Source organism: Arachis hypogaea, chromosome 3 (assembly GCF_003086295.3).
Source record: "Arachis hypogaea cultivar Tifrunner chromosome 3, arahy.Tifrunner.gnm2.J5K5, whole genome shotgun sequence".
Lineage (NCBI taxonomy): Eukaryota > Viridiplantae > Streptophyta > Magnoliopsida > Fabales > Fabaceae > Arachis > Arachis hypogaea.
Window position 1 is genome coordinate 94,201,856 of NC_092038.1, and position 25,384 is coordinate 94,227,239.

A 25,384-nucleotide genomic window follows, 5' to 3' on the forward strand; every position below is an offset into this window, starting at 1 on the left:
GGCTTAAGCTCAAAGTTATTGGCTCCAATGGCAGGAATGGAGATGCTTCTTCCATCAAACTTGGATGTTGGCTTTGTGAAGTCACCAAGCATTCTCCTTGCATTATTATTATTATTATTTTCGGCTGCCATCTCCTTCTCTTGTTCGAAAATTTCTGAAAGGTTGTTTCTGGATTGTTGTAATTTAGCTTCTCTTAATTTTCTCTTCAGAGTCCTTTCAGGTTCTGGATCAACTTCAACAAGAGTGCCCTTTTCCTTGTTCCTGCTCATAAGAAAGAGAAGAAAACAGAAAAGAAAGAGGAATACTCTATGTCACAGTATAGAGATTCCTTTATGTTAGTAGAAGAAGAAAGGGGTAGAGTGGAAAAGAAACACAACTGTGAGGATGGCAGAGATGTGAGGATGTGAATGAAGAGAGGTGAAGAGAAGTGTTAGTAATTAAATAATTAAATAGAAGAAGAAAAGAGAAAGAAATTTTCGAAAATAATTTTGAAAAAATGGTTAGTGATTTTCGAAAATTAAAGATGAGATGAGATTAAAATTAGAATTTAAAACAATTAAAAAGAATTTTTGAAAAAGAGGGAAAAGTAGTTAGGTGGTTTTGAAAAAGATAAGAAACAAACAAGGAGTTAGTTAGTTGATTGAAAAAGATTTGAAATCAAATTTTGAAAAAGATAAGAAGATAGGAGGTTAGATAAGATATTTTGAAATCAAATTTTGAAAAAGATAAAATTTTTGAAAAAGATAAGATAAAAGATAAAAAGATATATTTGAAAAAGATATTTAAAAAAAAAAAAGATTTAATTTTAAAAATTACTTAACTAACAAGAAACTACAAGATAAGATTCTAGAATTTAAAGATTGAACCTTTCTTAACAAGAAAGTAACAAACTTCAAATTTTTGAACCAATCACATTAATTGTTAGCTAATTTTTCGAAAATTTGATATAAAGATAAGAAAAAGATTTTTGAAAATATTTTGAAAAAGATTTTGAAATTTTCGAAAATTATAAAAAAAAATGAGAAAGATATGATTTTTGAAAAAGATTTTGAAAAGATAAGATTTTTTTAAAATTGAAATTTTGACTTGACTTGTAAGAAACAACTAATTTTAAAAATTTTTGACCAAGTCAACCCAAAATTTCGAAATTTTGGAGGGAAAAAAGGAAAAGATATTTTTTTGATTTTTGAATTTTTAAAGAAAAACACAAAAATGACCCAAAACATGAAAATTTTGGATCAAGACACAAGATGCATGCAAGAATGCTATGAATGTCAAGATGAACACCAAGAACACTATGAAGATCATGATGAACATCAAGAACATAATTTTGAAAAATTTTTGATGCAAAGAAAACATGCAAGACACCAAACTTAGAAATCTTTAATGCATGAAAATTATGAATGCAAAAATGCACATGAAAAACAACAAAAGACACAAAACAAGAAATCATCAAGATCAAACAAGAGGACTTGAAGATCATGAAGAACACTATGAATGCATGAATTTTCGAAAACAATGCAAGAAAAATTTTAAAAGCATGCAATTGACACCAAACTTAAAAATTAACACAAGACTCAAACAAGAAACACAAAATATTTTTGATTTTTATGATTTTCTAATTTTTTTGTATTTTTATTGATTTTTTTCGAAAAACATTTTTGGAAAAACGAAAAATAAAAGAAAAATTTTGAAAAAGATTTTTGAAAAGAAAATTACCTAATCTGAGCAACAAGATGAACCGTCAGTTGTCCATACTCGAACAATCCCCGGCAACGGCGCCAAAAACTTGGTGGACGAAATTGTGATCCATATTCTCTTCAAGTTGTTTGTCTTTGTATGAAATCATTATTATGGCACTGGTTGAATTCACAACTCCGTTCAACTAACCAGCAAGTGTACTGGGTCGTCCAAGTAATAAACCTTACGTGAGTAAGGGTCGAATCCACAGAGATTGTTGGTATGAAGCAAGCTATGGTCACCTTGCAAATCTCAGTTAGGCAGATTAAAATAGTTTTATGGGTTTTTGAAAATAGAAATAATGAAAGGGATAAAGATACTTATGCAGATTCATTGGTGGGAATTTCAGATAAGCGGATGGAGATGCTGTAGAGCCCAAGCACGCCTGCTCTCCTACTCCTTCTACTCAGTCCTTCTTACTCCTTTCCATGGCAAGCTTTGTATAGGGGTTCACCATCAACTGTGGCTACTTTCATTCCTCACGGGGAAATAACCTGTGCGGCTGTCACTCGCACAGCTAACCAGTCTGGAGGCATCACCCGTGGCTGATGGCTACATCCCATCCTCGCAGTGAAAACTATGCAACGCACTCTGTCACAGTACGGCTAATCACCGATTGGTTCCCGCTCCTACTGGAATAGAATCCCTCTTTTGCGTCTGTCACCAACGCCCAGCAGGTTAAAGTTTGAAGCACGTCACGGTCATTCATGATCGGAATCCTACTCGGAACACCACAGACAAGGTTGGACTTTCCGGACTCCCAGGATCCTACTCGGAACACCACAGACAAGGTTGGACTTTCCGGATCCAGATGAATGCCGCCAACTATCTAACTTATACCACGAAGATTCTGTTGGGGAATCTAAGAGATATACATTCAAGCTCTGTTGCATGTAGAACGGACATGGTTGTCAATCACGCGCGTTCATAATTGAGAATGATAATGAGGGTAATCTGACTCATCACATTCATCATGTTCTTGGGTACGAATGAATATCTTGGAATAAGAATAAGAGAGAATTGAATAAAAGATAATAGAATTGCATTAATACTTGAGGTACAGCAGAGCTCCACAACCTTAATCTATGGTGTGCAGAAACTCCACCGTTGAAAATACATAAGCAAAGAGTTCAGGCATGGCCGAATGGCCAGCCCTCTCTAACGTGATCACAGGATCAAAATACAATCCAGGATGTCTAATACAATAGATAAATGTCCTATATATACTAGACTAGCTACTAGGGTTTACATGAGTAAGTAATTGATGCATAAATCCACTTCCGGGGCCCACTTGGTGTGTGCTTGGGCTGAGCTTGATGAATTCACGTGCTAAGGCATATCTTGGCGTTGAACTCTGAGTTATGACGTGTTTTGGGCGTTCAACTCCGGATCATGACGTTTTTCTGGCGTTTAACTCCAGACAGCAGCATGAACTTGACGTTCAACGCCAAGTTACGTCGTCATTCTTCGAATAAAGTATGGACTATTATATATTGCTGGAAAGCCCTGGATGTCTACTTTCCAACGCCGTTTAGAGCGCGCCAATTGGAGTTCTGTAGCTCCAGAAAATCCATTTCGAGTGCAGGGAGGTCAGATTCCAACAGCATCAGCAGTCCTTTTGTCAGCCTTCTTCAGAGTTTTGCTCAAATCCCTCAATTTCAGTCAGAATTTACCTGAAATCACAGAAAAGCACACAAACTCATAGTAAAGTCCAGAAATGTGAATTTAACATAAAAACTAATGAAAACATCCCTAAAAGTAGCTCAAACTTACTAAAAACTATATGAAAACAATGCCAAAAAGCGTATAAATTATCCGCTCATCAGACACCTTTTGAATTGGTTATCCACTTAGTTCCAGGGAGGCATATGTCCTCTAGAACTTGATCCAACCCCTTATATGCTCTCACCATTCTCCTATTAAATGATTCAGGATCATCTTGTAGTTGAGGCAGTTTGAAGACCTCTCTTATTTTGTCCAGATGGAAGTAAATAATTCTCCCTCTGACCATGGTTCTGTAGGTATGGAAAGTAGTTCCAGTCATTCTCTGCTTATCTGTCAGCCACAGATTTGAGTAGAATTCCTGAACCATGTTTCTTCCAACCTTTGTCTCAGGATTGGCTAGAATTTCCCATTCTCTATTTTGAATTTGCTCTTGGACCTCCGGATATTCGTCTTCTTTCAGATCGAATTTAACTTCTGGGATCACTGACCTTAGACCCATTATTTTGTGGTAATGGTCTGCATGTTCTTTGGTTAAGAACCTCTCTTGACTCCAAAGATTCTTTGTAGTATTCTCTTTCTTACCTCTTGAATTGGTTTATTTTCGCTTGGGAGCCATGGTCTTGATGAGCCTTAGCTTAGTGATCATGGAAAAGCACACCAAACTTAGAGGTTTGCTTGCCCTCAAGCAAAAGAAAGGAAAGGGAAGAGAGAGGAGGAGAAGCAAATTCGAATGGTGAAGAGAGGGGGATCGCCGAATGTGTATTTATAAGGGAGGGGGAGGGATTTCGAAAGTTTTGAAAGAGATTTGAGAAGATATGGAAAGAATGAGAAAATACTTGAGTTTTTGAAGAAGATTTGGAAAGGATTTGAAAGAGATTTGAGAAATAATTTAGAAAATTGTTGGATTTTTGAAATTTGAGGGTGAATGATGAAAATTTGTAACATGTTTATGTAGAAAATTATGGGTCAAAACATGAAAGTGTGAAAAAATTTGAAGTGGAAACAAAAATCTCCTTCCCCTGCCTTTCTGGCGTTAAACGCCCAGAATGGTATTCATTCTGGCGTTTAACGCCCAATTGTTGGCCATTATGGGCGTTTAACGCCCAGCCAGGCACCTTGGCTGGCGTTAAATGCCAGAAACCCCTTTATCATTGGGCGTTTTGCTGAACGCCCAGGATGCTGCAATTCTGGCGTTAAACGCCCAGAATGATGCCCATTTTGGCATTTAACGCCCAAAATGGTGCCTTTACTGGCGTTAAACGCCCAGAATGGTATCCATTCTGGCGTTTAAGCACCTTGCAAAAATGGGTGAGAAGAGGACAAATACTTTCCCCAAAGCCACTGAAGACAACCTGAAAGACAATGAAAAAGTTGCTAGGTGGGAGAAATGGAAAGCAATCATAGAAGGAAGTGAGAGAGCTATGGAAAAAGAAACAATCATCAAAGAGAAGCACCACAGAGAAGTTCCTCAAGAAGAAATAGAGGAAAGAAAGCCCACAGTAAGAGGAGAAACTCAAAGGCAACAGAATTCTCAACTTCCATGATCAGAGGATGAAGGTTGTCAACCTAGTGACAATAAAGAAGCGCTTGTTGAGAGGCAACCCAACCTGAGGTAGTTTTCTTTTCATAGCTTTTTCAATAAAAATGTTGAATAATTGGTATGCATTGCAAGGAGCTAAGTTTGATGTTACACACCAAAACAATTTAAGGGAGAATGAAGAATTCTAAGTTTGGTGTTCCACCAAAATCTCATTTAAAAGCACATTCTCACTTCCTGCACAATACTAGCTCCAAGAAATCAGACAGATTATTCAACTACTTAACTGCTTTCTAGTTTTAATTCCATAACCTTTAGCAACTACACTAAGTTTCACATATGGTTAAGTTGATGCATGAAAAATAGTGGCAAGGAACAAAGTTTGGTGTTCACACACCAAAGTAAGTTCAAAAAGCCATAATCATTTTTAGACTAACCAATTGCACAAAGGCTTGAGAAGCAAGCAACCTTTGAGAATTATGCAGGACATTAGTCAACCATTGAAGATATTATGCATCTTAACTCAAAGAGAACACAACAGAAGGAAGAATCAAAGGGCTGCAACTCCAAAGGTTGTATCTAAACTTAATCCTTGCTACTATGAATTATTTTGAATCTGGGATTGCTAAAGTGTTTATCTGGTTGCAAGTGGAATTGTTTGTTAAGAATAATTTGCATAGATGCTTGTCATTCATCACTTAGCTTTAAATTTTGTTTTGTTTCCCATATGCTTGAACAAAAGAGAAATGTTTGAATTAGAAAGTAAATATCCAATGTTGCATAAGTTGGAATGGAAGTTAATGGTGGTATATGTGTTTGATTAAATGCATAACTCATGAAATAATTGCTGCATAATGTCATTTTCATTAAAGTGTGAGCTAGCTTGCTGTCATAAAGGTTCCTATCAGTAAAGAAAAAAAATCCCTTGAGAACAAAAATAAAACAGAAAGAAAAGGAAGAAGAAAAAGCCAATGTGGCAAGAAAAATAAAGAAGAAAGGTTGGGCACCAATAGCTTGGACCCTAGGACACATGCCTGTAGTGTTCTTATACTAGGATATGCTTGGACAAGTAAATTCTAAGGGGTATTTCAAAACCTGGCCACTTAGATCAACTGATTTGGGATGGCCAATTGAAAGTCCACAATAAAGAGCAACCTAGCTACAGAACATTTAGTTATCCAAAGAGGTGCTGGGCATCAATGATCCTAGGAGGGAATAGTGAGCCATGTGTCTGTGGTGAAGAAATGTTGAGTAAAAATAAAGCCAAAGGCTGCTGTAACATTTGACACCAAGCCTTCAAAGAATAATAAGCTTGTTAAGCAAAATAAGAAAAGAAAAGTTAGCAAGGGAGCAAGTAAAAAGTAAACCTTACAACAGCAAGTTTAGTAAGCCTTTGAGGAAAAGTGTATATTATGTAATAGCAAACAATAACTGAGTTATCATTGTCTGCATAAAAACTCCATGAACCAAGTTCTACTATATGCCTAATAAGGATATGTATGCTTTTCTTTTTTCATTTCATTTCCTCTTAATTTGATGCTTGCTTGGGGACAAGCAAGATTTAAGTTTGGTGTTGTGATGACAAGTCATCATATACCCATTTCTCAAGCTAATTTCACTTGTTTCACTAGTTTTTATGCACTTTCTTGCACCATAAGTAAGCAATTTAGAGTGGAATTGCATGTTTTATTTGAATCAAACAACCACCATTTAATTGATGCTAAATCATGAGGTTTAAGCTAAATTTAATTGAATTTTAATTGATTTATAAACCTTGTGAATTTAGTGATACTTTGATTGGTTGTTGTGATTATTTGTAGGTGAAGAAAAGAAGAAAAGAATGAAGCGTGGCTTAAGAAAGCGTGGCCCAAGGAAGAAAAGAGTGTAGCGCATGGAAGGGAGGAAGCCACACTGCCCTTCACAAGAGCACACTGCCCTCCAAGGGAGCACAACGATGAACCAAGCATTCAAGGCTTCACTGCCCTACCCTTCTTGAGGGCAGAGCACAATTCTAGGCCAAGAAACAAGGGAAGGAAAAATTCTGCCCTGCCCTCCTCAAGAGCAATTTCGGGCTCCTCATGGAAAAATTCAAGGAAATTATTTTCCAAGAGCCATCCATGGGTTTCGAACCCAAGCACATGAAGGGAAGGGAGTGGCGCAACAATAAAGGAAAATGAGCCACACTTGGCTAAAAGGCTACCACCAAGTTTCGAACACAAGATCTCTAGGAAGCCAAGCCTTAAGCGTGAATCATGTGCCAAGAAGAAAAAGCTCAGCATGCCTTCAGCCAGGTTTTGAACTTGGGACCTCACCCAAGAACAAGGAAAGCTTGCGCTGCCCTGCCCTTGAGGAGGGCAAAGCAGCATTCCTTGGTGCATGGTACGCACAATTTGGCATGGCCAGGAGCTTGGGCGCGCACAGCTTGGACGCACGGGCAGGGAAGCTTGGACGCACCATGACAACACTGCCTGCTCTCCACAAGGGCAGGGTAGCATCCTGATGCCCCTCCCACACTTGGTGCACTAATTGGATCCCCATGCTAAGCTTCACTGCTCTGCTCTCCACAAGAGCAGAGCAGCCTCCTGGGAGCAAGATGGGCTGAATTTCACTCAACAATCCAATTTAATTCAATTCTTCACCCATCCTTCAAGCCCACTTAAAATTCTTAAATCCAAAATAGAAAGTGTATAAATAGGTGTTAGTTAGGATTAGAAAGGGAGCTTACTTTCATTTTAATTTTCATCCTTAGTCAACTTGAGAGCTCACTTCCCATTTTTCTATTTTCTGCAAAATTTGCTTGAGAATTGGAGGAGACAATTCACTTCTTCTTCCTCTGATTGTTTTATTTTCTTTACTGGGTTTTGTTTGAGTCTTGAGTGTGAAGAATTGAGGAACTTCTGTCTCAATCTCCATTTAAGATCTCTTAGATTTTCTTACTGCATAATTGAGTTAAATTCTATTTCCTTTACTGCTGTAATCTTCAATTTCATTTTAATTGCTTTGTGAACTTGGATCTAAGAAGGCAATTGAGATCTAGACTCTGCTATCTAGTCTCTGGAGCCCTGAGATCTGATTTTCTCTTTTTGGTTCTTCTGCTGAACCACTGCTGCATTCAAATTTCCATTTCTGTTTGAGATCTAGCCAATTTCGATTCTTCTCTTGCTTTGATAATTGTTGCAATTTAATTTTCCTTGCTTGAATTCTGAAACCCCAGTCCTCAATTCCCCTCTTCATTCAAGCAATTTATATTTTTTGCACTTTAAGTTACCGCAATTTACATTTCTTGCACTTTAAGTTTTAGTTATTTAATTTCTTGTTCTTTAAGATTCAGCACCTTTACTTTCAGTTCTCTTTAATTTCTGCAATTCATCCCTCTCCCTTTATATTTCCTACTATTTACTTACTGTTGGATACAAAATCACTCAACCAATACTTGATTCGCTTGATTAAATCAACCACTAAACTAAAATTGCTCAATCCTTCAATCCCTGTGGGATCGACCTCACTCCCGTGAGTTTTATTACTTGATGCGACCCGGTACACTTGCCGGTGAGTTTTGTGTTGGATCGTTTTCCACACATCAGCAAACGGCCCAACCTTGACAATCATGTCTTCAATTATGCCTAATGCATATTTAATGGAGTCATCAGCAAGTTGGAGACATATCCGGGTTGGTTTGACTTCTTCAGTCAACCCAAGCTTTCTGATAGTGGTTGCAGGTATCAGGTCGATACTTGCTCCAAGGTCACATAGGGCTGTCTTGGTACAAGCACCTTCTAATGTGTATGGTATCATAAAGCTTCCTGGATCTTGAAGCTTCTCTGGTAAGCTTTTCAGAATGACTGCACTGCATTCTTCAGTGAGAAACACCTTTTCAGTTTCTCTCCAATCCTTCTTATGACTTAAGATCTCTTTTATGAACTTAGCATAAGAGGGTATTTGCTCAAGTGCCTCTGCAAACAGAATCTTTATTTCAAGAGTCCTGAGATAGTCTGCAAAGCGGGCAAATTGTTTATCCTGTTCTGCTTGGCGGAGTTTCTGAGGATAAGGCATCTTGGCTTTATATTCTTCAACCTTAGTTGCTGCAGGTTTATTCCCTACAAAGGTGGTTGGAGAAGCCTTCTTAGAGGGGTTACTATCAGCACTCTCAGGTGTCTGATTCCTCATTGGCGTTTGAACGCCAGGACTGGGTGCAGGATGGGCGTTTAACGCCAGCTTTCCACCCTTTTCTGGCGTTTGAACGCCAGAACTGGGCAAGGAATGGGCGTTTAACGCCAACTTTTCCCCTTTTTCTGGCGTTTGAACGCCAAAAGTATTCCTCTCTAGGCTCTTACTGTCCTCAGAGGGATTTTGGGCAGTGGTTTGGTTATCCTCTGTCAGTTGTTCCTTTCTTGGCTTTCTGCTGCTTTGAGTTGATACATTCAATGTCTTCACACTCCTTAATTTAACAGCTTGGCATTCTTCTATTATCTGTTTAGATAGCTGTTGTCTTGTCTGATTCAATTGTGCTTCCATATTCTGGTTAGCATTTTTAGTTTCATGGAGCATCTCTTTAAACTCTGCTAATTGTTTTGTCATCAGGAGTAATTGTTGATTAAGTTCAACAATCTGTTCAACAATCAGGATCAGTAGTTACTGCCATAGCTTCTTCTTTTATAGAGGACTCACTGCTTGAGTATAGATGTTGATTTCTAGCAACCGTATCTATGAGCTCTTGAGCCTCTTCAATCGTTTTCCTCATGTGTATAGATCCACCAACTGAGTGGTCTAAAGACATTTAAGCTTTTTCTGTAAGCCCATAGTAGAAGATGTCCAACTGTACCCACTTTGAAAACATTTCAGAGGGGCATTTCCTTAGCATACCTCTATACCTCTCCCAAGCATTATAAAGGGATTCATTATCCTCTTGTTTAAAGCCTTGGATGTCCAGCATTAGCTGTGTCATCCTTTTTGGAGGGTAAAATTGATTCAGGAATTTGTCTGATAACTGTCTCCATGTTTTTATGCTTGCTGTGGGTTGGATATTCAACCACCTCTTAGCTTGATCTTTTATAGCAAATGGAAACAGTAACAATCTGTAGACATCCTGAACCATTTCTTTATCACGTACTGTGTCAGCAATTTGTAAGAACTGTGCCAGAAACTCAATAGGTTCTTCCTGTGGAAGACCGGAATACTGGGGTTAGCATAATGGGAGGTATACAGAAAATCCATTTCGAGTGCAGGGAGGTCAGAATCTAACAGCATCAGTAGTCCTTTGTTAGCCTTCTATCAGAGTTTTGCTCAGGTACCTCAATTTCAGCCAGAAAGTACCTGAAATCACAGAAAAACACACAAACTCATAGTAAAGTCTAGAAATGTGAATTTAGCATAAAAACCAATGAAAACATCCCTAAAATTAGCTAGATCTTACTAAAAACTATCTAAAAACAATGCCAAAATGCGTATAAATTATCCGCTCATCACAACACCAAACTTAAATTGTTGCTTGTCCCTAAGCAACTGAAAATAAAATAGGATAAAAAGAAGAGAATATACTTTAAATCCCAAAATATCAATGAATATTAGTTCTAATTAGATGAGCGGGACTTGTAGCTTTTTGTTTCTAAATAGTTTTGGCATCTCACTTTTTCCTTTGAAGTTTAGAATGATTGGCATCTCTAGGATCTCAGAGTTTCAGATAGTGTTATTGATTCTCCTAGTTAAGTATGTTGATTCTTGAACACAGCTACTTTTATGAGTCTTGGCTGTGGCCCTAAGCACTTTGTTTTCCAGTATTACCACCGGATACATAAATGCCACAGACACATGACTGGGTGAACCCTTTCAGATTGTGACTCAGCTTTGCTAAAGTCCCCAGTTTTAGGTGTCCAGAGTTCTTAAGCACACTCTTTTTGCTTTGGATCACGACTTTAACCACTCAGTCTCAAGCTTTTCACTTGGACCTGCATGCCATAACCACATGGTTAGGGACAGCTTGATTTAGCCGCTTAGGCCTGGATTTACTTCCTTGGGCCCTCCTATCCATTGATGCTCAAAGCCTTTGATCCTTTTTACCCTTGCCTTTTGGTTTTAAGGGCTATTGGCTTTTTCTGCTTGCTTTTTCTTTTTCTTTCTAATTATTTTTTTCGCCAAATTTCTTTTTTTTCGCAAGTTTTTGCTATTCACTGCTTTTTCTTGCTTCAAGAATCAAATTTATGATTTTTCAGATTTTCAGTAACATTTCTCCTTGTTCATCATTCTTTCAAGAGCCAACAATTTTAACATTCATAAACAACAAGATCAAAAATATGCACTGTTCAAGCATTCATTCAAAAAACAAAAAGTATTGTCACCACATAAATATAATTAAACTAAATTCAAGGATAAATTCAAAACTCATGTACTTCTTGTTTTTTTGTATTAAAAACATTTTTCATTTAAGAAAGGTGAAGTATTCATGGAATTATTCATAGCCTTAAGACATAGTTACTAAATACTAATGATCATTTAGTAAAGACACAAAACATAGACAAATATATAGCATAAAATCGAAAAACAGAGAATTAAGAACAAGGAAGTTAAGGAATGAGTCTACCTTAGTGAGGGTGGCGCCTTCTTGAAGGACCAATGGTGCTTTTTGAGCTCGTCTATGTCTCTTCCTTGACTCTGTTGCTTGATTCCTAGTGATTTTGGTGCTCCTATCCTTAGTTGCTCCCAATAATTGTGTGGAGGAAAATATATCCCCTGAGGTATCTCAGGGATTTCTTGATGACGGAATTCCTCATGCTCTTTGTTGAGGTCCATGAGTGGGCTCTCTTGATGTGCAGTCAAATGCTCTACTACTGAGCTATAGACCCTTGAAATGAATTTTTCCATCTCTCCTGGCTCAGGGGTGGAAGCAATTGTCTTTCCTTTCCTCTTTCTAGAGATTTCTTCGGCCTTAGGTGCCATTAATGGTCATGAAAAAACAAAAAGCTATGATTTTACCACACCAAACTTAGAATGTTGCTCGTCCTCGAGCAAAATAAGAAAGAATAGAAGAAGAAGAGGAATAGATGGAGGAGAGGGAGAGAGGTTTGTGTGTCGGCCATTCAGGGTGGGTTTGGGTGGGAAGGATGGATGGATGTGAGTGGTGAAGAGGTGATGAGGAAAAGAGATTGAGGTGATTGGTGAAGAAGAGAGAAGGTGAGTTGAGGTAGGTGGGGATCCTGTGGTGTCTATAGATCCTGAGGTGTCAAGGATTTAACATCCCTGCACCAATTGGGTGTGTAAAACGCCCTCTGCATGCAATCCTGGCGTTTAATGCCAGATTGATGCTTGTTTCTGGTGTTAAACGCCAGATCTATGCTTGTTTTGGGCGTTCAATGCCAGTCTGCAGTATGTTTCTGGCGTTGAACTCCAGCTTTCTTCAATGTGCAATCCTAGCATTTAAACGCCAGGTTGCTGCATGTTTCTGGCGTTCAACGCCAGATCCATGCTCTGTTCTGGCATTGAACGCCAGCCAGATGCTTCTTACTAGCGTTTAAATGCCAGTGAGCCCTTCCTCCAGGGTGTGCTGTTTCTTCTGCTATTTTTGATTCTATTTTTAATTTTAGTATTTGTTTTGTGACTCCACATGATCATGAACCTAATAAAACATAAAAAAATAATAAAAATAAAAATAGAATTAGATAAAAAAAAATTAGGTTGCCTCCTAATAAGCACTTCTTTAATGTCACCAGCTTAACAGTGGGCTCTCATGGAGCCTCAAATGTGATCAGGTCAATGTTATAGACTCCCAACACCAAACTTAGAGTTTGAATGTGGCGATTTAACACCAAACTTAGAGTTTGATTGTGGGGGATTTGTTTGACTCTGTATTGAGAGAAGCTTTTCATGCTTCCTCTCCATGTATACAGACGAACTCCCTTAGGTCTTAAACACAAGGTAGTCCCCATTCAACTGAAGGACTAATTCTCCTCTGTTAACATCTATCACAGCTCATGCTGTGGCTAGGAAGGGTCTTCCAAGGATGATGCATTCATCCTTCTCCTTCCTAGTGTCTAAGATTATGAAATCAGTAGGGATGTAAAGGCCTTCAACCTTTACTAACACGTCCTTTACCAATCTATAAGCTTGTCTTACTAACTTGTCTACCATTTGTAATGAGAATGTGGCAGGCTGTACCTCAATGATCCCTAGCTTCTCCATTACAGAGAGTGGCATAAGATTTATGCCTGACCCTAGGTCACACAAAGCCTTCTCAAAGGTCATGGTGCCTATGGTACAGGGTATTAAGAATTTACCAGGATCTTGTTTCTTTTGGGGTAAAGTTTGCTAAACCCATGTATCTAGTTCACTAGTTCACTAATGACCAAGAGAGGTTCACCTTCCCAAGTCTCATTACCAAACAATTTGGCATTCAGCTTCATGATGGCTCCTAGATATTGAGCAACTTGCTTTCCAGTTACATTTTCATCCTCTTCAGAGGAAGAATAGTCTTCAGAGCTCATGAATGGCAGAAGGAGGTTTAGTGGGATCTCTATGGTCTCTATATGACCTTCAGATCCCTTTGGGTCCTCAATAGGGAGCTCCTTCTTGCTTGAGAGACGTCCCATGAGGTCTTCCTCATTGGGATTCACGTCCTCCCCTTCCTCCTTGGATTCGGCCATATTGATAATATCAATGGCCTTGCACTCTCTTTTTGGATTTTCTTCAGTATTGCTTGGGAGAGTATTAGGAGGAGTTTTAGTGACTTTCTTACTCAGTTGGCCCACTTGTCCCTCCAAATCTCTGATGGAGGACCTTGTTTCACTCTTGAAACTTAAAGTGGCCTTAGAGAGATCAGAGACTATGTTTGCTAAGTTAGAGGTGCTCTGCTCAGAATTCTCTGTCTGTTGCTGAGAAGATGATGGAAAAGGCTTGTTATTGCTGAGCCTATTTCTTCCACCATTATTAAAGCCTTGTTGAGGCTTTTGTTGATCCTTCCATGAGAAATTTGTATGATTTCTCCATGAAGAATTATAGGTGTTCCCATAAGGTTTACCCATGTAATTTACCTATGCTATTGTAGGGTTTTCAGGATCATAAGCTTCTTCTTCAGAAGATGCCTCTTTAGTACTGTTGGATGCATTTTGCCATCCATTCAGACTTTGAGAAATCATGTTGACTTGCTGAGTAAACATTTTGTTCTGAGCCAATATGGCATTCAGAGCATCAATCTCAAGAACTCCCTTCCTCTGAGGCGTCCCATTATTCACAGAATTCCTCTCAGAAGTGTACATGAATTGATTATTTGCAACCATGTCAATAAGTTCTTGAGCTTCTGCAGGCGTTTTCTTTAGGTGAATGGATCCACCTGCTGAATGGTCCAGTGACATCTTAGAGAACTCAGATATACCATAATAGAATATATCCAGAATGGTCCACTCTGAAAGCATGTCAGAAGAACACCTTTTGGTCATCTGCTTGTATCTTTCCCAAGCTTCATAGAGGGATTCACCATCTTTTTGTTTGAAAGTCTGAACATCCAATCTAAGCTTGCTCAGCTTTTGAGGAGGAAAGAACTTAGCCAAGAAGGCCGCGACCAGCTTATTCCATGAGTCCAGGCTATCTTTAGGCTGTGAGTCCAACCATGTTCTAGCTCTGTCTCTTACAACAAAAGGGAAAAGCATGAGCCTGTAGACTTCAGGATCTACTCCATTAGTCTTAACAGTCTCACAGATCTGCAAAAACTCAGTTAAAAACTGGTAGGGATCTTCTGATGGAAGTCCATGAAACTTGCAGTTCTATTGCATTAGAGTAACTAGTTGAGGTTTCAGCTCAAAATTGTTTGCTCCAATGGCAGGGATTGAGATGCTTCTTCCATCAAACTTGGAAGTAGGTGTGGTATAGTCACCAAGCATCCTCCTTGCATTATTATTTTCGGCTGCCATCTCTTCTTCCTTTTCGAAAATTTCTGTAAGGTTGTCTCTGGATTATTGTAATTTAGCTTCTCTTAGTTTCCTCTTCAGAGTCCTTTCAGGTTCAGGATCTGCTTCAACAAGAATATTCTTGTCCTTGCTCCTGCTCATATGAAAAAGAAGGGAACAGAAAATAATAATAGGGATCCTCTTTACCATAGTAGAGAGATTCCTTTATGTTAGTAGAAGAAAAGGGAATAGAAGAAGGAAAAGGTAAGAATCCAAACACAAGGGTGAAGATAGGTTTAGATTCTTTGAGATGAAGAGAAGTGTTAGTAAATAAATAAATAAATAGAAGGAGATGAGAGGAAAAGAATTCGAAAATTAATTTTGAAAAGGGGTTAACGATTTTCGAAAATTAAAAGAAGAATTAAAATTAAAAATTAAAATTTAAAATAATTAGTTAATTAAAAGAATTTTGAAAAAGAGGGAGGTAATTTTCGAAAATTAGAGAGAGGAAAGTAGTTAGGTGGTTTTGAAAAAGATAAGATATAGTTAATACAAACAAAAAGTCAACTAGTTAGTTGAAGAAGATTTGAAAATCAATTTTTGAAAAGATAAGAAGTTGGAAAAGACATTTTAAAATCAAATTTTTGAAAAAGATAAAAAGATATGATTGAAAAAGATTTAATTAAAAAGATATGATGGAAAAGATATTTTGAAAAAGATTTGATTTTTAAAATCAAAATTGATTACTTGACTAACAAGAAACTAAAAGATATGATTCTAGAATTTAAAGATTGAACCTTTCTTAATACGAAAGTAACAAACTTCAAATTTTTGAATCAATCACATTAATTGTTAGTAAAGTTTTTGAAAATCATGAAATAAAGATAAGAAAAAGATTTTAAAATTTAAATTAAAAATTTTCGAAAAATAGTAAGAAAAAATGAAAAAGATTTGATTTTTGAAAAAGTTTTGAAAAGATAAGATTTTTAAAATTGAAAATTTGACTTGACTTATACGAAATAGCTAAGTTTTTAAAAATTTTTGACTAAGTCAACTCAAATTTTCGAAATTTTGGGAAAAATAAGGAAAAAATATTTTTTATTTTTGAATTTTTAATAATGAGAGAGAAAAACAAAAAAAAATGACTCACAACATGAAAATTATGAATCAAAACACATGATGCATGCAAGAACACTATGAATGCATGAATTTTCGAAAAATGCAAGAACAAGATGAATATGCAATTGACACCAAACTTAAAACATGACACAAGACTCAAACAAGAAACACAAAAATTTTTTTTGATTTTTATGATTTTATAAAACTTTTGTATATATTTTTCAAAATTTTATAGGAAAAAAAAGATAAGAAATTCAAAATTTTTAATAAGAATTCCAGGAATCTTTCAATGTTAGCCTAAAGCTCCAATCCAGGGGTTGGACATGGCTTAATAGCCAGCCAGCTTTAGGATATTGATGAGCGGATAATTTATACACTTTTTGGCATTGTTTTTAGTATGTTTTTAGTATCTTTTAGTTAGTTTTTATTATATTTTTATTAGTTTTTAGTTAAAATTCACTTTTCTGGACTTTACTATGAGTTTGTGTGTTTTTCTGTGATTTCAGGTATTTTCTGGCTGAAATTGAGGGACCTGAGCAAAAATCTGATTCAGAGACTGAAAAGGACTGCAGATGCTGTTGGATTCTGACCTCCCTGCATTCGAAGTGGATTTTCTGGAGCTACAGAAGCCCAATTGGCGCGCTCTCAACGGCGTTGGAAAGTAGACATCCTGGGCTTTCCAGCAATATATGATAGTCCATACTTTGCCCAAGATTTGATGGCCCAAACCGGCGTTCAAAGTCACCCTCAGAATTCCCAGCGTTAAACGCCGGAACTGGCACCTAATTGGGAGTTAAACGCCCAAACTGGCATAAAAGCTGGAGTTAAACGCCAAGAAGAGTCTCTACACGAAAAATGCTTCATTGCTCAGCCCAAGCACACACCAAGTGGGCCCGGAAGTGGATTTTTATGTCATTTACTCATTTCTGTACACCTTAGGTTACTAGTTTTCTATAAGTAGGACCTTTGACTATTGTATTAGAGGTCTTTTTGGATCTTTAAGTCTTTGGATCTTTAAGTCTTTGGATCTTTATATCTTTTGATCACTTTAGATCTCTAGATCATCTTTGGACATTGTGTTCTTAGATCATTGGGAGGCTGGCCATTCGGCCATGCCTAGACCTTATGCTTATGTATTTTCAACGGTGGAGCTTCTACACACCATAGATTAAGGTGTGGAGCTCTGCTGTACCTCGAGTATTAATGCAATTACTATTGTTCTTCCATTCAATTCCTCTTGTTCTTGTTCCAAGATATCACTTGTTCTTCAACTTGATGAAGGTGATGATTGACGCCCATCACTATTCTCACCCATGAACAAAGTGACTGACAACCACTCTTGTTCTACAAGCATTTGAGACTTAGTGAATATCTCTTGGATTCCTGATTGCACGATGCATGGTTGATCGCCTGACAACCGAGTGCTCGCCTGACAAACGAGCCAGCCATTCCGTGAGATCAGAGTCTTCGTGGTATAGGCAAGAACTGATGGCGCCATTCAAGAGAAACCGGAAGGTCTAACCTTGTCTGTGGTATTCTGAGTAGGATTCAATGACTGAATGACTGTGACGTGCTTCAAACCTGTAACTTACTGGGCGTTAGTGACAGACGCAAAAGAATCACTGGATTCTATTCCAGTAGGGGAGGGAACCACACCGGTGATTGGCAGCACTGTGACAGAGTGTGTGCATTAGCTTTCACTGCGAGGATGGGAGGTAGCTGCTGACAACAGTGAGACCCTACACGAGCTTGCCATGGAAAGGAGTAAGAAGAATTGGATGAAGACTGTAGGAAAGCAGAGAGACGGAAGGGAAGGCATCTTCATACGCTTATCTGAAGTTCCTACCAATGAATTACATAAGTATCACTATCTTTATCTTTTATGTTATTTTCGTTCATCACCATATACATTTGAGTTTGCCTGACTAAGATTTACAAGATGACCATAGCTTGCTTCAATACTAACAATCTCCGTGGGATCGACCCTTACTCGCGTAAGGTTTATTACTTGGACGACCCAGTGCACTTGCTGGTTAGTTGTGCGAAGTTGTGTAATGCCATGGTATTGAGCCACCAAGTTCTTGGAGCCATTACCGGGGATTATGAGAGTTGTGAAAAAGTATAGTTCACAATTTCGCGCACCAAGTTTTTGGCGCCGTTGCCGGGGATTGTTCAAGTTTTGAGCAAGCTTTTGGTAACATCAGTGCCAAGATCCGGCAACAACATCAAGTTTTTTGGTGTTATTGCCCGGGATTGTTTAGGCTGGACAACTGACGGTTCATCTTGTTGCTTAGATTAGGTATTTTTTTTTTCTTCAGAGTTCTTAAGAATGAATTCTAGTGTTTCAATGTGATGTTCTTATCATCACCAAAGCTGATTGATCTTCATCAATTTAGTTCTTGAATGCAATGTCCTGCTGAAGCTTAGCCGGCCATGTCTAATTTCTTTAGACTAAAGCTTTAGACTAACATTGCATGATTCCTGGAATTCTCATTAAGAATTTTGATACCTTTATTTTCTTTTTCTACATAATTTTCGAAAAATCCAAAAAAAAATTATAAAATCATAAAATCCAAAAATATTTCTTTTTTTGAGTCTAGAGTCTCATCTTAAGTTTAGTGTCAATTGCATGTTTCTGTTCTTATTGCATTCATGCATGTGTCCTCATTGATCTTCAAGTTGTTCTTGATGATTTCCTTATTCTGATCTTTGAATTCTATTGACTTGAGTGTTTTGTGTGTCTCATATGCATTTTCGTTTTGTTAGTGTCAGTAGTATACAAACTGCTAAGTTTGGTGTCTTGCATGCATTGTCATTTGATTCTTGTTGCATTTTGGTTTGTCCTTATTATTAAAAATCCAAAAATATTTTTAATTTGTGTCTTTTCAAGTCAATAATACAGAGAATTGAAGATTCAGAACATACAGCAGAGGAATTGCACAGAAAAAGCTGGGCGTTCAAAACGCCCAGTGAAGAAGGACAGACTGGCGTTTAAACGCCAGCCAGGGTACCTGGTTGGGCGTTTAACGCCCAAAAGGGTAGCATTTTGGGCGTTAAACGCCAGAATGGATACCATTCTGGGCGTTTAACGCCAGGATGGCTAGGGGAGGAAGATTTTGTTTTCAAATCAAATTTTTTCTAAGTTTTCAAAATCTTTTCAAAATCAAATCTTTTTCAAATCAATTTTCAATCAAATCTTTTTCAAAATTAACTCCTTTCCTTTTTCAAAAATACTTATTAACAATTAATGATTTGATTGAACATTTTTTGCCTTTTCTGTTGAGGAAGGTTTTATGTTTGATTCATATCTTTTCTTGTTAGGCAAGTCATTAATTTTTAAAATCATATCTTTTCAAATTGTTTTCAAATCATATCTTTTAAAATTGTTTTCAAATCATATCTTCTCAATCACATCTTTTTAAAACCAATCATATCTTCTTAACCACATCTTTTTCAAAATAGTTTTCAATCAAATGTTTCTGATTTCTAATTTCAAAATCTTTTTCAAAAATCACTTGATTTCTTTTCCATTTTCATTTTCGAAAATTAAGTGATGTTTTTCAAAAATGTTTTCAAATTTCCCACTTAATTTTCGAAAATCACTTCCCTCCTTCTCACATCCTTCAATTTATGGACTAACACTATCCCTTAAGGCAAAATTCGAACTCTATCTTCTTTGTTAAGTTCGAATTTTCCACTTCTGTCTTCTACTCTTCTTTTCCTCTGACACCTAAAGGAATCTCTATACTGTGACATAGAGGATTCCACATTTTCTTGTTCTCCTCTCTATCTTATGAGCAGGAGCAAGGACAAAGGCATTCTTGTTGAGGCTGATCCTGAACCTGAAAGGACCTTGAAGAGAAAGCTAAGAGAAGCCAAAGCACAACTCTCTTTAGAGCACCTGACCGAATTCTTCAAGGAAGAAGAACACATGGCAGCCGAAAACAACAACAATACCAACAATGCAAGGAAGGTGCTGGGTGACTTTACTGCACCTACTCCCGACTTCTATGGGAGAAGCATCTCTATCCCTGCCATTGGAGCAAACAACTTTGAGCTTAAGCCTCAATTAGTTTCTCTAATGCAACAGAATTGCAAGTTCCATGGACTTCCAATGGAAGATCCTCATCAGTTTTTAGCTGAGTTCTTGCAAATCTGTGACACAGTCAAGACTAATGGGGTTGACCCTGAGGTCTACAGACTGATGCTATTCCCTTTTGCTGTAAGAGACAGAGCTAGAACATGGTTGGATTCTCAACCTAAAGAAAGCCTGGACTCTTGGGAAAAGCTAGTCAATGCCTTCTTGGCAAAGTTCTTTCCACCTCAAAAATTGAGTAAGCTTAGAGTGGAAGTCCAAACCTTCAGACAGAAGGAAGGAGAATCCCTCTATGAAGCTTGGGAAAGATACAAACAATTGATCAGAAAGTGTCCCACTGATATGCTTTCTGAATGGAGCATCATAGGTATTTTCTATGATGGTCTCTCTGAACTGTCCAAGATGTCTTTGGATAGCTCTTCTGGAGGATCTCTTCATCTGAAGAAGACGCCTACTGAAGCTCAAGAACTGATTGAAATGGTTACAAATAACCAATTCATGTACACTTCTGAAAGGAATCCTGTGAACAATGGGACTAGTCAGAAGAAAGGAGTTCTTGAGATTGATAATCTGAATGCCATATTGGCTCAGAACAAAATATTGACTCAACAAGTCAATATGATTTCTCAAAGTCTGTCTGGGATGCAAAATGCACCAAGCAGTACTAAGGAAGCTTCATCTGAGGAAGAAGCTTATGATCCTGAGAACCCTTCAATAGAAGAGGTGAATTACATGGGAGAACCCTATGGAAACACCTACAATCCTTCATGGAGGAATCACCCAAATCTCTCATGGAAGAATCAAGAGAGACCTCAACAAGGTTTCAACAATAATGGTGGAAGAAACAGGTTTAGCAATGGCAAGCCTTTTCCATCATCTTCTCAGCAACAGACAGAGAACTCTAAGCAGAACCCCTCTGACTTAGCAACCATGGTCTCTGATCTAATTAAAACCACTCAAAGTTTCATGAATAAAACAAGGTCCTCCATTAGAAATTTGGAGGCACAAGTGGGACAGCTGAGTAAGAAAATCACTAAACTCCCTCCAAGTACTCTCCCAAGCAATACAGAAGAAAATCCAAAAGGAGAGTGCAAAGCCATAAACATGGCCGAATTTGGAGAGGAAGGAGAGCAAGTGAACGCCACTGAGGAAGACCTCAATGGGCGTGCATTGAACTCCAATGGGTTCCCTAATGAGGAACCATGGGAATATGAGGCTCAAAATGAGACCATAGAGATTCCATTGGACTTACTTCTGCCTTTCATGAGCTCTGATGAGTATTCTTCCTCTGAAGAGGATGAGTATGTCACTGAAGAGCAAGTTGCTAAATACCTTGGAGCAATCATGAAGCTAAATGACAAGTTATTTGGAAATGAGACTTGGGAGGATGAACCTCCTTTGCTCACCAAAGAACTGGATGACTTGTCTAGGCAGAAATTACCTCAAAAGAGGCAAGACCCTGGGAAGTTTTCCATACCTTGTACCATAGGCACCATGACCTTCAAGAAGGCCTTGTGTGACTTAGGGTCAAGTGTAAACCTCATGCCCCTCTCTGTAATGGAGAAATTAGGGATCTTTGAGGTGCAAGCTGCAAAAATCTCACTAGAGATGGCAGACAACTCAAGAAGACAAGCCTATGGACTTGTAGAGGATGTTCTGGTAAAAGTTGAAGACCATTACATCCCTACTGATTTCATAGTCCTAGAGACTGGGAAGTGCATGGATGAATCCATCATCCTTGGCAGACCCTTCCTAGCCACAGCAAAGGCTGTGATTGATGTTGATAGAGGAGAGTTGATCATTCAAGTGAATGAAGAATCCTTGGTGTTTAAGACCCAAGGATATCCCTCTGTCATCATGGAAAGGAAGCTTGAAGAGCTTCTCTCAACTCAGAGTCAAACAGAGCCCCCACAGTCAAACTCTAAGTTTGGTGATGGGAGGCCACAACCAAACTCTAAGTTTGGTGTTGAACCCCCACATTCAAACTCTAAGTTTGGTGTTGGGAGGTCCCAACATTGCTCTGATCTTTTGTGAGGCTCCATGAGAGTCCTCTGTCAAGCTAATGACATTAAAGAAGCGCTTGTTGGGAGGCAACCCAATGTTTTATAGTTAACTATTTTCTTTGTTATTTTATCTTTTTTGTAGGTTGATGATCATAAGAAGTCACAAAATCCATGAAAAAAGCAAAAACAGAATGAAAAATAGGAAGAAAAACAGCACACCCTGGAGGAAGAACTCACTGGCGTTTAAACGCCAGTGAGGCTAGCAGTTGGGCGTTTAACGCCCAGTCTGGCACCATTCTGGGCGTTTAACGCCAGAAAAGGGCACCAGACTGGCGTTAAACGCCAGGAAGGGGCAAGAACCTGGCGTTAAACGCCAGAAAGGGGCACCAGCCCGGCGTTTAACGCCAGAATTAGCTCAAAACGTGTTTTTGAGTGCCATTTGGTGCAGGGATGACTTTTCCTTGACACCTAAGGATCTGTGGACCCCACAGGATCCCCACCAACCCCACCACCCTCTCTCTTCTTCACCCATTCACCAATCACCTCAACACCCATATATAAACCCTTCTTCACCCCTTCATCTTCACACAACCTAAACACCACTTCTCCCCTTCTCTTTGGCCGAACACAAAGCCATTCCCTTCTTCCTCATTCCTTCTACTTCTACTCTCTTCTTTCTACTTTTGCTCGAGGACGAGCAAACCTTTTAAGTTTGGTGTGGTAAAAGCATTGCTTTTTGCTTTTCCATAACCATTTATGGCATCCAAAGCCGGTTCAACCGAGAAGGCATGACCTCAAGCCCATCACTAAGAAAAAAAAGATGGAGCAAACAAGAGACCCCCCTCATCATGAGATCCCTGAGATACCTCAAGGGATGCACTTTCCTCCACAAGACTATTGGGAGCAACTAAACACCTCCCTAGGAGAATTGAGTTCCAACATGGGACAACTAAGGGTGGAGCATCAAGAACACTCCATCATCCTTTCAGTGAGATTAAGAGAAGATCAAAGAATCATGAGGGAGGAGCAACAAAGACAAGGAAGAGACATTGAGGAGCTCAAGCACTCCATAGGACCTTCAAGAGGAAGAAAGAGCCGCCATCACTAAGGTGGACCCGTTCTTTGATTTCCTTGTTCTTTATTCTTCTGTTTTTCGAATTTTATGCTTATGTTTGTCCATGTTTGTGTCTTATGATCATTAGTGTCTTAGTATCAATGCCTTAAAGTTATGAATGTCCTATGAATCCATCACCTTTCTTAAAAGAAAACTGTTTTTATCACAAAAGAACAAGAAGTACAGGATTTCAAATTCATCTTTAAAACTAGCTTAATTAGTTTGATGTGGTGACAACACTTTTTGTTTTCTGAATGTATGCTTGAACAGTGCATATATCTTTTGAATTTGTTGTTCATGAATGTTAAAATTGTTGGCTCTTGAAAGAATGATGAAAAAGGAAACATGTTACTGAGGATCTGAAAAATCATAAAAATGATTCTTGAAGCAAGAAAAAGCAGTGAATACAAAAAAAAAAAAAGAGAGAGAGAAAAACGAAAAAAAAAGGAGAGAAAGAAAAAGAAAAAGAAAAAGAAAAAAAATAAAGTTGTGATCCAAGGCAAAAAGAGTGTGCTTAAGAACCCTGGACACCTCTAATTGGGGACTTTAGCAAAGCTGAGTCACAATCTGAAAAGGTTCACCCAATTATGTGTCTGTGGCATGTATGTATCCGGTGGTAATACTGGAAAACAAAGTGCTTTGGGCCACGGCCAAGACTCAATAAGTAGCTGTGTTCAAGAATCATCATACTTAACTAAGAGAATCAATAACACTATCTGGATTCTGAGTTCCTAAAGAAGCCAATCATTCTGAATTTCAAAGGATAAAGTGAGATGCCAAAACTGTTCGGAGGCAAAAAGCTACTAGTCCCGCTCATCTAATTTGGAGCTAAGTTTCATTGATAATTTGGAGTCTATAGTATATTCTCTTCTTTTTATCTTATTTGATTTTCAGTTGCTTGAGGACAAGCAACAATTTAAGTTTGGTGTTGTGATGAGCGGATAATTTATACACTTTTTGGCATTGTTTTTAGTATGTTTTTAGTATCTTTTAGTTAGTTTTTATTATATTTTTATTAGTTTTTAGTTAAAATTCACTTTTCTGGACTTTACTATGAGTTTGTGTGTTTTTCTGTGATTTCAGGTATTTTCTGGCTGAAATTGAGGGACCTGAGCAAAAATCTGATTCTGAGACCAAAAAGGACTGCAGATGCTGTTGGATTCTGACCTCCCTGCACTCGAAGTAGATTTTCTGGAGCTACAGAAGCCCAATTGGCGCGTTCTCAACGGCTTTGGAAAGTAGACATCCTGGGCTTTCCAGCAATATATGATAGTCCATACTTTGCCCAAGATTTGATGGCCCAAACCGGCGTTCAAAGTCACCTCAGGAAATCCCAGCGTTAAACGCTGGAACTGGCACCCAAATGGGAGTTAAACGCCCAAACTGGCACTAAAGCTGGCGTTTAACTCCAAGAAGAGTCTCTGCACGAAAAATGCTTCATTGCTCAGCCCAAGCACACACCAAGTGGGCCCGGAAGTGGATTTTTATGTCATTTACTCATTTCTGTACACCTTAGGTTACTAGTTTTCTATAAGTAGGACCTTTGACTATTGTATTAGAGGTCTTTTTGGATCTTTAAGTCTTTGGATCTTTAAGTCTTTGGATCTTTATATCTTTTGATCACTTTAGATCTCTAGATCATCTTTGGACATTGTGTTCTTAGATCATTGGGAGGCTGGCCATTCGGCCATGCCTAGACCTTATGCTTATGTATTTTCAACGGTGGAGCTTCTACACACCATAGATTAAGGTGTGGAGCTCTGCTGTACCTCGAGTATTAATGCAATTACTATTGTTCTTCCATTCAATTCCTCTTGTTCTTGTTCCAAGATATCACTTGTTCTTCAACTTGATGAAGGTGATGATTGACGCCCATCACTATTCTCACCCATGAACAAAGTGACTGACAACCACTCTTGTTCTACAAGCATTTGAGGCTTAGTGAATATCTCTTGGATTCCTGATTGCACGATGCATGGTTGATCGCCTGACAACCGAGTGCTCGCCTGACAAACGAGCCAGCCATTCCGTGAGATCAGAGTCTTCGTGGTATAGGCAAGAACTGATGGCGGCATTCAAGAGAAACCGGAAGGTCTAACCTTGTTTGTGGTATTCTGAGTAGGATTCAATGACTGAATGACTGTGACGTGCTTCAAACCTGTAACTTACTGGGCGTTA

The 25,384-nt window shown here is 38.3% G+C and overlaps 2 non-coding genes across 2 annotated transcripts; one reads left to right on the plus strand and one right to left on the minus strand.

Moving 5' to 3' along the window:
- The first annotated feature begins 14,397 nt into the window (after positions 1-14,397).
- Positions 14,398-14,505, plus strand: LOC112793535 (small nucleolar RNA R71). The gene has a single exon (XR_003198223.1). It is a non-coding gene; the product is annotated as a small nucleolar RNA R71 (small nucleolar RNA).
- A 5,824-nt stretch (positions 14,506-20,329) lies between these two features.
- LOC112793451 (small nucleolar RNA R71) lies at positions 20,330-20,437 on the minus strand. Its single transcript, XR_003198141.1, has one exon. It is a non-coding gene; the product is annotated as a small nucleolar RNA R71 (small nucleolar RNA).
- Between the last annotated feature and the right edge of the window lie 4,947 nt (positions 20,438-25,384).